Consider the following 13,759-nt stretch of genomic DNA (forward strand, 5'->3'; position numbering starts at 1 on the left):
CCCTTATTCGGAAAGGGGTACCACTTATACGTGGACAATTACACCAGCGTGCCACTTTTTAGTCACTTGTTTGATCATCAGATTGGAGCATGTGGCACCGTGCGACCTAATCGACGGGGCTTTCCCCAGCGGCTTGTAGACTCCCGTCTTAGGCTGGGGGCGAGAGCCTGCTGCATGTGTAATAATTTGCTCGCTGTGAAGTGGCGGGACAATAAGAATGTTTTCGTTCTTACCACCCTTAATTCACGCAGACACGACAGTACAAATTCGTATGGCGGCTGGTCTTGTGGAGAAACCCCTCTGTGTCCACAGATATAACCAAAATATGGGAGGGGTGGATCTCAACGACCAGTTGATGGCGCTGTATCATATTGCCCGTAAGGCGAGACGCTGGTACAAAAAAGTGTGTCTATATTTATTTCATTTGACTTTAATGAATGCTTATGTCTTATAGAAAACTTCAGGACAGAATGGATCCTTCCTTACATTCCAGGATGAGATCATCTTAGAACTCCTGTATCCAGGCGGTTCTGCACCTCACCATCCCCTACCAAATGCAGTAAGCTGACTGCATGAGAGGCATATGTCCTCGAGAGTACCCCCACCCAACGAGCCCCCCAAAGAAGATGTTGTGTCTCTAGCAAGTGTGGATCTAGGTGTGACACCCGTTATTTTTGTCCCCGCTGTCCTACCAATCCTGGTCTTTGTATTGGTGAATGTTTTGAACGCTTCCACACACGAGTGAAGTATTAGGGTAGGGTAAAGCATTTCACAGGCTAGGCACACTTACACAGGGTCTCCCAAGATGCCATCGCATTTTGAGAGACCCAAACCTGGAACCGAAAAGTTGAACAGTTACAGTTACAAAAAAGTATTAAAAAAAAAAAGTAAAAAATAAAAACAAAAAAAATATATAATCTAAAAAAACAAAAATAGTTGGCGTTTTATTGTTCTCTCCCTCTCTATTCTCGCTCTACTGTTCTGCTCTTTTTTACTGTATTCTATTCTGCAAAGTTTTATTGTTTTCATGCTTGCTTTTCAGTAATGTCATTCAGCTGTTGCGCAGACTTATTTATCTTGACAGCAACAGCGTTTGCTCCCACGATATATAAAGCCGTGACTCCAGTGCTGTAGGAGGTGATTTCCCACCACAGTTAAAAAAAGAGCATATATGCCGAAGCATGGGGGCATTAGGGGCGGAGGAGCGATTTTGCTCCTAATGCCGCGTACATACGGTCGACATTCCTACGGAGGCTTTCCCGTGGAAAAGTCCGACCGTTTGTACGCGGCATAACTTTTTATGCCGCGTACATACGGTCGAAATTCCGACGGAGGCTTGCCCGTGGAAAAGTCCGACCGTGTGTACGTGGCATAACTTTTTTGCGGGAGGATGCCCCCATGCTTCGGCGTATATAAATGGTGCATGTATGCCCATCATTAGAAGTGGGTGGATGAAGGGAGGGATTCTAATGGTGGGCATACCCACCGATCAATCTTTTTTTCGTTCAGCCAACAGGCTGCATGAAAAAAAAGATAACAATACATGTCCAACAAGAACCATCAACGTACTGGTATGTTGCTGGACTTTGAATGGTTATACCAGAATGATGCCTACAGGTTTTTCATCTTGGTATCATTCTTTTCAGCCAGCGGTCGGCTTTCATGTAAAAGCAGTCCTAGCAGCTAATTAGCCTCTAGACTGCTTTTACATTCAGTGGGAGGGAATGCCCCCCCCCCCCCGGATATGAACAGCGCCATTAGGAAATTGGGAAAGCCTTTTATCACACCGATCTTGGTGTGGTCAGATGCTTTGAGGGCAGAGGAATAATCTAGGGTCTAATAGACCTCATTTTTTTTAAAAAAAAGAGTACCTGTCACTAACTACTGCCATCATAAGGGATATTTACATTCCCTGAGATAACAATAAAAATGGTAAAAAATAAATAAAATGGAAGGAACAGTTTACAAAAAAAAAAAAAAAAAAGCTAAATATATAAAAAAAAAAAAAAAAAAAAAAAAAAAAAAAAAAAAACCCTTTCCCCCCTGCTCTTGCGCAAAGGTGAACACAAGCGTCGGTCTGTAGTCATATGTAAACAGCAATTGAACCATGCATGTGAGGTATCACCGCGAAGGGCAGATCGAGGGCAGTCATTTTTGCAGTAGACCTGCTCTGTAAATCTAATGTGGTAACCTGTAAAGGCTTTTAAAGGCTTTTAAAAATGTATGTAGTTTGTTGCCACTGCGCGTTTGTGCGCAATTTTTAAGTATGTCGTGTTTGGTATCCATGTACTCGGCCCAAGATCATCTTTTTTATTTCATCAATAATTTGGGCAATATAGTGTATTTTAGTGCTTTAAAATAAAAAAGTGTATTTTTTCCCCAAAGAATGCGTTTGAAAAATCGCTGCGCAAATACTGTGTGGGAAAAAAATGCTAAACCCACCATTTTAATCTGTAGGGCCTTTGCTTTAAAAAAAATGTGATAGGTAGTGAGGAGTGAAATCAAAAATTTGCGCCCTTAGAAATGCTGAAGGCGGTGCTTGGTTTTTGGGGTCCCATACGCGGCTAGGCTCCCAAAAAGTCCCAAACATGTGGTATCCCCGTACTCAGGAGAAACAGCAGAATGTATTTTGGGGTGCAATTCCACATAAAACCATGGCATGTGTGAGCAATATATCATTTAGTGACAACTTTTTGTAAAAAAAATGTTGTCATTATTCAATCACTTGGGACAAAAAAAAAAAAATATTCAATGGACTCAACATGCCTCTCAGCAGTTTCCTTGGGGTGTCTACTTTCCAAAATGGGGTCATTTGGGGGGGGGTGTACTGCCCTGCCATTTTAGCACCTCAAGAAATGATAGGCAGTCAAATTAAAAGCTGTGTAAATTCCAGAAAATGTACTCTAGTTTGTAGACGCTATAACTTTTGAGAAATAAATATACGCTTATTGCGATTTTTTTTTGCTAAAGACATGTGGCTGAATACATTTTGGCCTAAATGTTTGACTAAAATTTTGTTTATTCGATTTTTCTTATAACAAAAAGTCGAAAATATCATTTTTTTTTCAAAATTTTCGGTCTTTTTCCGTTTATATCGCAAAAAATTAAAATCGCAGAGGCAAATGAAATACCATCAAAAAGAAAGCTCTATTTCTGGGAAGAAAAGGATGCAAATTTTGTTTCGGTACAACATTGCATGACCGCGCAATTACCAGTTAAAGCAGCACAGTGCCAAATTGTAAAAACACCTTGGGTCCTTTAGCTGCATATTGGTCCGGGTCTTAAGTGGTTAAAAACTGCAGATTGGCATTGGCATCATTAAGTGTGATTTACCAGAACACCCAGATCCTTCAACATCGATTCCCAATTGTACCCCCCCCCCCCCCTTAGTATGTAGGGATGCATGCATGTTTTTAGAGAGGCACGGAGCCAACTGCAAGTCAGCGTAGGGCCGGCATGACAGGGTTAACAGAACCCTGGTAGCTGGGGGGGAGGAGGAGCAGGAGCGGTGGGAGGGGAGATTATATATATCTCCCACCATCCAGTTTCCCGGGCAGACAGGCGTGGGGGAGCAAAGTTGCATGGTCTGTACAGCCTGCAACAGTTTTTTTTCTGCACAGCGATCGTTGGGACACAGGTAGGGGCGGCGAGATGGCGGGGATTGAGGCCCTGTTTACACAGCTTAGGGCTGAGGCGGCGGTGCGGGGGGAGGACTGGCTGCAGCGTCAGCTGGGGGCACTTCTCCCTCAGAGCGGGGCGGCTAATGGCGCGGCAGCGTCGGGGCCTAACCACACGAGCCAGGACACTAGTCAGAGCGGTGGGGAAGCAGCGCTATCGGGGCCCAGTCACACCGGCCGGGGGACCGCGCGGTCGCGCTCGTCGCGCCCCCCCGCAGGTATTCACCCAGCACATCCCCTGGCCAGCAACGGTCAGAAGGCGGCAGGAACAGGGCCCCATCGGGCCCCCCCGCAAAACGTGCGGCGGGGGCGGCTACAGGGGTCATTGAGGGCCCGGCTGGGGGGACCAGAAGCACCCAAGGACAGAGGGGGGGACGGCCGGGGGGCTCAGGTGCGGCGGCCATGCCCGCCCGACGTGGGGATCAGGTGGAGACGGGCCCGGTCAGCAGGCCTCGGCGAGAGGGATCCCGGAGTACGGTGGCTAGCCCTTCAGCTGCTACGGCTAGCCACTTGCAGGAGGCCCAGGCGGCGAGGGGGAGAAGTCAAGAGGAAGACCGCAGCAGTGTTACGCCTGGCAGGAAAGCGCCGGCTAAATCCGCTTACGGGTCCAGGGCCCGCAGGGAGAGCGAATCCGGCCCTGGGCCTTCGGCCGCCGGGACCGAGCTGCCCGGGGGGTCATCATCGGGGGAAGAGGGGTTGTGCGAGGACCAGTCGGATGGGGAGCTGTCCGGTTCGGAGGAGGAGGTCGTGCCCAACGCGGTGCCTACAGCGAGGGATTCCAGACGATCGGCTGATGGGATTGCTTCCACGCAGCCCGGTAAGTCCTTTTCCACATTTGTTTCAAATTCACGGTGTGATGATGTGATTGTTGGGGGCCGGGTGGGGGGGGCCCGGGATAGGTTGGTGGTGCCTGCGGTGGCTGGGGGCAGTGCGACATCTTCCCAGGTTACGGACGCACAGGTGGGGAATCCTGGGGTGGATGCGGGGTTGCAGAGATTTTTGTCGGGGCTAGAGGCGTTGGTTAGCCAGCTAAAAGGGGGGGACAGACCCCCGCGGGCCCGACAGCGGCTTGGGGGCCGGGAGGGGGGGCTGCGGCTGCTGCGGCAGCTGCCCCAACGGCGGTAGTGGTGGCTGAGAAGGAGGCGAATGGGGGTGGCTTGGGGTCAGGACCGGCGGCGCAGCCGGCTGGGACTGCCGAGCCGGCAGGGGCCACAGGCAAGAAACGGGATTTGGTGCGGTTAGCGGATGAAGCAAAGGGGCAAGTGTACACTTGTTATGATGCGCCGCTGGGGGCACATTTGAAACAAGAGGTCCGGGAAAAAATCTGGAAGAGCGAATATGTGGAGATATTCGCTTTATTACCGTTGGAGAAATTCAACTTGGACAGGGTGAAGCCAGAGGACTCCAAAAAGGAGGACGAGGAAAAGCGGAGGTATCGGCTCATACCTCGCACGTTTGCGAATTGGTCGCAGGCTTATTCTATTTTGGCCAGCGTGATTGGCGAGAAGAACCCCGAACACTGTTCGGCGCTCTTCAGCTACCAGGAGGCGATTAGTGAGGCCTATCGGTGTTATGGGGGCACGGGTTGGCTTCGTTATGACGAGCAATTTAGGCAACGCCGGGCGATTAGGCCGGACATTCGGTGGGACGCGAAGGACATTAGCCTTTGGATGCGGCTTATGACGGCGCCGAGGACGTCGGCTCCGTTTTTTCAGGGGGGGGGCCGGCGGGGCCTCTTCCCTGGGACAGTCGGCCGGAAAGAAAAAGGGGGTTTGTTGGCAGTTTAACGATTTAATTATCCCTGCTAATTTGACTGTGATTCCGCCAATGTCCGAAAATTTACGTTCAGCTAGGCAACACTCGGAAGTGGTTTCCGAGAAGCCCTGTAAGGAGGTCGGGCTGGGCCGTATGGGTGGCCCGTTTGAGTCCCCTCCGTTAGCAGGCCTGGTGGTTTCCCCGTTGGGGGTGGTACCGAAGAAGGAACCGAACAAGTTTAGGCTCATACACCACCTCTCCTTCCCAAAAGGGGGGTCGGTGAACGATGCGATTAATGCGGAGGATTGTTCAGTGTGCTACACTTCGTTCGACGCGGCGGTGAGTTGGGTTAGGCGGTACGGCCGGGGAGCGTTGATGGCCAAGTCGGACATCGAGGCGGCTTTCCGGCTGTTGCCGGTGCACCCGGACAGCTTCCGGTTGTTGGGGTGTCACTGGGAGGGCGAATTCTATGTGGACAAGTGCCTGCCCATGGGTTGCTCGGTGTCCTGCGCATTATTCGAACAGTTCAGTTCTTTCTTGGAGTGGGTGGTACGAGACATGGCGGGGGTGGATTCGATTATCCATTATCTGGATGACTTTCTCTGCATTGGACCGGCGGGGTCAAAGGTTTGCGCGGTTTTGTTATCCACGCTGGAGCACATAGCGGAGCGTTTTGGGGTGCCACTGGCGCCCGACAAAACGGAGGGGCCTAGGTCGGTCATTCAGTTCTTGGGCATAGTCATCGATTCCGAGGCTATGGAATGCAGGCTGCCGGTGGACAAGTTGGAGGGCCTCAAGGCGGAGGTCAGGGGGATGATTGGCATGCGTAAGGTACAACTGAGAGCGCTGCAGTCGCTCTTGGGGAAGCTCAACTTTGCCTGCAGGATCCTCCCGATGGGGAGAATTTTTTGTCGGCGTCTGTCGGCCAGCACGGCGGGGGTTAGGTTGCCCAACCACTATGTAAGGCTGGTGAAGGAGCACAGGGAGGACCTGCGGGTCTGGCACTCTTTTCTAGAGGCCTTTAACGGAAGGGCCTTGTGGATGTCCGGCCCGGTCAGCAATTTTGACCTAGAGCTGTACACAGACGCGGCTGGAGGATCAGGCTTTGGGGCCTTTTTTCAAGGACAGTGGAGTGCTGGCCCCTGGCCTCAGTCCTGGCTGGCTGCGGGTTTTACAAAAAATCTGGTCCTGCTGGAGCTGTTTCCAGTGGTGCTGGCGGTTGAGTTGTGGGGCACGTCTTTCCGGGATCGGAAGGTGCGCTTCCATGGGGATAACCTGGGGGTCGTGCAGGTGATAAATCGCGTGACCGCGTCGTCTCCCCCAGTGATTCGGCTCCTGAGACACTTGGTACTTCGGTGTCTGCAGCTGAATGTGTTTGTTTATGCAGTGCATTTACCGGGGGTTGAAAATGTCGTGGCTGATGCTTTGTCTCGGTTCCAGTGGGACAGGTTCCGGGAGTTGGTGCCGGAAGCAGAAGAGCGAGGGGTCCCCTGTCCGGAGTGGCTGTGGCAGATTCCATTGGAATCATCTCCACCTGGATTAAAAAATCGGTGAGTGCGGGCACTTGGGCGGCCTATGAAAAAGTATGGTTAGAATGGAGTAACTTGGTGATGGAATCGGAGGTGCACCTTTCGGGACCGGAGGTGAGGACATTGGTGTGGTATTTTTTGTCCAGAAATATCGAGGCAGGAGTGTCTCAGTCGGTATTGGATAAGAAGTTGGCCGGTTTGGCGTTTTTATTCAAGTGGCAGGGGTTGCCAGATTTTACAAAGGATTTCTGGGTGCGCCAGGCTCTGAAAGGGTACAGGAAGCAAGGGCGGCGGCTGGACACGCGCCGCCCTGTGTCTTTCGACATTTTAAAAGGGTTGATGGATAGGATGGGTACAGTGGGTTCGTCCGGTTTTGAAGTTACATTGTTTCGCGCGGCATTCGCGCTGGCATTTTTTGGGGCTTTTAGGATAGGCGAGCTGGTGAGCCCGTCGAAAATGGTCCAAGGGGGCATGGGGGCATCGGACGTTAGTTGGGCCCCGGAAGGGGTCACGTTGTGGCTCAGACGGTCCAAAACGGACCAGAGTGGCAAGGGCAGAGCGGTCCAGGTGTTCCCGATCGAAGGATCGGAACTTTGCCCTGTGGGGCTGGTCCGGAAATATCTGGACATCCGCCCGGAGGTGAGGGGCACTTTTTTGATACACGAAAATGGGGCCCCGCTGTCGAGATATCAGTTTGTGGCGGTGTTTAGGAAGTGTCTGGGGGAATTGGGCCTGGTTGCAAAGGAGTTCTCGGCTCATTCATTTAGGATTGGGGCTGCTACGGAGGCGGCAAGGAATGGACTGGGAGAGGACGCAATAAAGAGGATAGGACGGTGGGAATCGAGGAGGTTTCGTTCATATGTTAGGCCGCAGCTGGTGGCAAATTTGTGTTGAGGGAGTGGGAGATTATGTTGGGATAAGGGGAAATGAGTTAGATGACTGTTTGAAAACGTGGGTGTCGCTGTATTGGGGGATGTGTTAGTTATTTGCTGTTGCTTACTGTCTTTCAGGTAATGGACCCTTGTTGGTCTGGATATTGGGCCACTCTTACGTGGTTCGGGGGGAAAAACGGGCGGAGGCGCGCCCGACCGGTCGGCAACTGGGGATTTCGAGACAGGAGGCGAGGGTACGGTGGTTGGGGGTCCCAGGGATGTTATGGAGCAGAGTTGTGCCGGAGGTACACAAATGGGCACGTTTGGACAGACCTCCGGATGTGCTGGTGATTCATGCCGGGGGCAATGATCTTGGGGTGAGATCTATGCTGGAGATAGCGCGGGATATTAAATTCGATTTTCAGCGGCTCCGGTTGTCTTTCCCGGAGGCGGTAGTGGTGTGGTCGGACATGGTGGCTAGGACATCGTGGAGGATGGCTAGGTCGGTGGACGCGGTGAATCGTGCGCGCAGGAAGCTCAACAGGAATGTGGGGCGTTTTGTGCTAAGGAACGGGGGGCTGGTGGTTCGGCACCCGGAATTGGAGGTTGACCCTTGGCGTTACCTCAGGAGTGATGGTGTTCACCTCACGGACATGGGGATTGACATGTGGGCGTTGCGCCTAGAGGAGGGGGTACAACAAGCAATGAGGGTGTGGAGGTGCGCCCGTAGGTAAGGTGTTACCTTCGGGTGCTGGTGGCGGGTGTTTTTCGGACTTTGCAGGAGAAGATATTACCCCAAAGATGGACACCAGTACCCAGTGGTGGATGGACACCAGTACCCAGTGTTGGATGGTTTCTGAAGGGGTTTCTAGTTCCCAGTCTACTAATGTAGCTGGAAGGTTGGTGAATTGGGGGCACTGCGGTCAACGGTCGTCTTTGAGCCAGTTTCGGCTTGAGGCCTATGACCAGAGGTTAGGACACCGCAGTGCCAAATAAAGAGTTACAAGGTTACAGAGTTAAAATGTGAACAAGTTTAGTGGTTACTGGGTCCTGCAAAGTCCAACACCATTTAGGAGAGGTATTATCTCAGGAATTTTACGTGTTTGTTGTTATGTTATTGGTTATTTATTATTTAAAGAGTATTTAAAATAAAGGAGGCTGCTACGGCCAGTTTTTACTCCAACATTAAGTGGTGGTCTCATTATTTATTAAGGGGTAATGTGGGGGTATTAACTGGAAAGGGGTCTTAGCGGTCAGGGTGTATTCTGGTATACCATAGTCATGACTCTATGTACATAACTTTACATTTGTCAACATTAAACCTTATTTGCCACAAAGTTGCCCAATTACATAGTGCAGGGGTATGCAATTAGTGGACCTCCAGATGTTGCAAAACTACAAGTCCCATCATGCCTCTGGGTGTCCTTTTGGCTGTCAGAGTCTTGCAGTTCTGCAACAGCTGGAGGTCCGCTAATTGCAAATCCCTGACCTAGTGTATTGAGGTTGGCTTGTAAGTTGAAGACTATAACCAATTAAGATCCGGACCATTATGCAGGTAAAGGACCTGGCCCCTTTTTGGCATTTGGCACTGCGTCCCTTTAACTGACAATTGCACGGTCGTGCGATGTGGCTCCCCAAAAAAAATTGGCGTCCTTTTTTTCCCACAAATAGAGCTTTATTTTGGTGGTATTTGATCACCTCTGCAATTTTTATTTTTTGCACTATAAACAAAAACAGAGCGAGAATTTTAAAGAAAATGCAACTTTTTGTTGCTATAATAAATATCCCCAAAAAATATATAAAACATTTTGTTTCCTCCGTTTAGGCCGATACGTATTCTTCTACTTATTTTTGAAAAAAAATCGCAATAAGCATTTATTGATTGTAGGGGGGGTGGCTGGACGTGTGACGTCACTGATCATCGTTTCCTATAACAGGGAACAGACGATCAGTGACAAGCCACAGAGAAGAACGGGGAAGGTGTGTTTACACTCACCTCTCCCCATTCTTCAAGCTCCTGTGACCCGATCGCGGGACACCGGCTGCGATCGGTTCCCCGGGTCCCGCAGCTTCGGAGCGGGTCGAGAGCGCGGCGGCGCGCGACCCACGGCTGGGCATTTAAAGGGCAACATACCTGTACGTGCCTGTGCCCAGCCATGACATTCTGCCGACGTATATCGGCGTTAGGCGGTCCTTAACCACTTAAGGACCGCCTAACACCGATATACGTCGGCAGAATGGGTACAGGTACGTCGCCTTTAAGAGCCCAGCCGAAGCTCCGTGACCACGCCCGCGGACCCAATCGCCGCCGGTGTCCTGCCATCAGTCACAGGAGCTGAAGAATGGGGAGTGGTGTGTGTAAACACACCTTCCCCGTTCTTCACTGTGGCAATGTCAGTGATCGTCTGTTCCCCGATATAGGGAACGACGATCACCGATGTCACACGTCCAGCCCCGCCCCCCTACAGTTAGAAACACATATGAGGTCACACTAAACTCCTAAACTGCAATTGGCATTTTCACAGTAAACGGTGCATTTTTATAGCACTTTTCGCTGTGAAAATGACAATGGTCCCAAAAATGTGTCCAAATTTTCAGATGTGTCCGCCATAATGTCGCAGTCACGAAAAATGTGATGATCGCCGCCATTAGTAGTAAAAAAAATAATAAAAAATAATAATAAAAATGCCATAAAACTATCCCCTATTTTGTAAACGCTATAGATTTTGCGTAAACCAAATCGATAAACGCTTATTGCAAATTTTTTTTAACCAAAAATAGGTAGAAGAATACGTATCGGCCTAAACTGAGAAAAAAATAATGTTTTTTTATATCTTTTTTGGGGATATTTATTATAGCAAAAAGTAAAAAATATTGCATTTTTTTCCAATATTGTCGCTCTATTTTTGTTTATAGCGCAAAAAACAAAAACCGCAGAGGTGATCAAATATCAACAAAAGAAAGCTCTATTTGTGGGAAAAAAAGGACGCCAATTTTGTTTGGGAGCCACGTTGCACGACCGCAAAATTGTCAGTTGAAGCGATGCAGTGCTGAATCACAAAAACTGGCCAGGTCCTTTACCTGCATAACGCCCCTTTCAGACGTGTGGACCGTATGCCCGCTTTTTCATCCATCTGTTTGCGGATGAAAAACCTTAGTTAGACTTACCGGTAACGGTATTTCTACGAGTCTTTCAGGACAGCACTTGGAGAGAGCGCAGCTCCACCCACTTCCCAGGAAACACTGCAGCTATAGCTTTAAATTCCGCCCACTTCCACCATGACCTCAGTTGTTAACGAGTACCTCCGGGCCATGCTGAAATTAGATAAGCAGAACAAAGCAATAATACATATTGTTAGCATTTATACATTCACCTTTATAAAAACCAAGGGAGGGTTATCGGTGCTGTCCTGAAAGACTCGTAGAAATACCGTTACCGGTAAGTCTAACTAAGGTTTTCTCGTCTTTCAGGACAGCACTTGGAGATGATAACCGAGTACTTACTCTAGGGTGGGACCACCGCTTGCAGGACTTTCCTGCCAAAAGATTGCTCCGCTGCTGCGAGCAAATCCATTCTGTAATGGCGAGTGAATGTAGAAAAACTCGTCCACGTGGCTGCTTTACAGATATTTTCTGGTGAAGCTCCAGCTCTTTCCGCCCAGGATGTTGCCATTGCCCTTGTAGAATGAGCCACCACTCCCGTGGGAGGTTCTATATCCATGGCCTTGTAAGCCTCATGGATAGCCATACGAAGCCACCTAGCTAAAGTGTTTTTGGAAGCTCCATAGCCTTTCCGAGCTCCCGAGAACAACACAAAGAGAGAATTTGCTTTCCTAAATTCACTAGTGATCTCTAGATAGTGTACTAAACACCTTCTTACATCTAAAGTATGAAAGTCTCTCTCTTTTGGACCAGATGGATTTGGACAGAATGTAGGAAGAACTATTTCTTGTGTTCTATGAAAAGCTGATGCTACCTTAGGTAGGAAACCCGGATCTGTCCTTAACACAACCCTATCCTGGAAGATGGTCAAAAAGGGTTCAATAATTGACAAGGCTTGAAGTTCACTGACTGGCCTAGCTGAAGTGACTGCTACCAGCAAAACCAACTTCAACGTCCAATACTTGAGTGAAGTTTCTACAGGTGGTTCAAAGGGTCTTTTAGTCAGACCTCTTAAAACAACTGATAAATCCCATTTGGGAAAAAATGTACACGGTACAGGCCTAGCCCTGGCTAAGGCCTTAAAAAATCTGATAATATAGGGATCCAGAGATAACCTTCTCTCTAGAAAAACCAAAAGTGCAGCAACCTGAGATTTCAGGGTGCTGGCTGCCAGACCTTTGTCCATCCCGTCCTGTAAAAACTCCAGGAACGACAAAATACTTAAAGGAGGACAATCCTTGGATTCACACCAAAAATTAAAAATTTTCCAGGTTTTAAAATAAATAGCCCTGGTAACTTCTTTCCTGCTACTAAGCAAGGTACTAACTAAACGTCTGGACAAACCCTTACTCTCTAGGATTTGTTCCTCAGTAGCCAACCCGCAAGCTTTAGATGACTTGCGTCTGGATGTAGAAGGGGACCCTGGAACAGCAAGTCCTTCCTGACTGGAAGCAGCCAATGAGCCTCTATTGCTAGATCTAACAGGGCTGAAAACCAAGGCCTCTTGGGCCAATAAGGAGCTACCAAAATTAGAGTCGTCCTTTCCTCCTGCAATTTTCTGAGAACTAGCGGGATCAATTGAACCGGGGGAAAGGCGTAGCACAAGCGGAAGGACCAACGCTGGGCTAACGCATCCAGTCCCTCTGCTTGGTCCAGCCTGTTGAGGGAGAAAAAACGTGGGACCTTTGTGTTGGCTTGAGATGCGAACAAGTCTATTTGGGGAGTTCCCCACCTGTCCACTATTTCCTGAAACACCTCTTGGTTTAGGCTCCATTCGGACTCCAGAACCCTCTGTCTGCTCAAAAAATCCGCCAGATGGTTCAGGTCGCCCTTCAGGTGTACCGCAGACAAGGATGCCACGTTTACTTCTGCCCAATACAGAATTTGCAAGGCCAGATTCAGTAGGCACCTGCTTCTCGTGCCCCCCTGCCTTGAGATATATGCCACTGCCGTGGCATTGTCCGATAGGACTTGGACATGTTGACTCTGGAGAGGCTGACTGAAGGCCCCTAGTCCCATGAAAATGGCTCTTAACTGCCTCCAATTGGAGGATCTCCTGGAATCCTCCCTTGACCAGGATCCCTGGGCCATCTGTCCCTCGAGATGGGCACCCCACCCCCAGGAACTTGCATCCGTTGTTAGGATCTTTGTCGTGGGGAAGGTCCACAACAGACCCAGACTCAGATTTGCTCGAGTCCTCCACCACCAAAGTTTTCTTTTTACCTGAGGTGGGATCAAAAACTGTTTTTCCAGGGATTCCCCGAAAGCCCAGTTTTGGAGGATCGCCAGCTGGAGATCTCTTGCATGGAGACGGGCCCACTAAACTGCTGGAATAGAGGCTGTGAGGAGACCCAGAGTGGACATAGCTGTCTGGACAGTTATTGGGAGATTTGTCTGTACTGCCTTAACTGCTGCTTGTACTTTGACAATTTTTTCCTCCGGAAGGAAGATCTTTTCCTGAACTGAGTCTATGGAATACCCCAGAAAGACTATCACTTGAGAGGGAACCAGGTTCGACTTTTCTTTGTTTAAAATCCAACCTAATTCCTCTAAATGGGACTGAGTCCTCCTCAGGTCTCTGAGCAACCGATCCTCTGATTTGGCAAACAGCAGGAGGTCGTCCAGGTATGGGATCACAGATACTCCCTCCAACCTGAGTGGTGCTAGTGCTTCTGCCACTACCTTCGTGAATACTCTGGGGGAGGAGGAGAGCTCGAAGGGGAGGGCTCTGAACTGAAAATGTTTCACCTCCTTCCCCATCCTG

Source organism: Rana temporaria, chromosome 9 (assembly GCF_905171775.1).
Source record: "Rana temporaria chromosome 9, aRanTem1.1, whole genome shotgun sequence".
Lineage (NCBI taxonomy): Eukaryota > Metazoa > Chordata > Amphibia > Anura > Ranidae > Rana > Rana temporaria.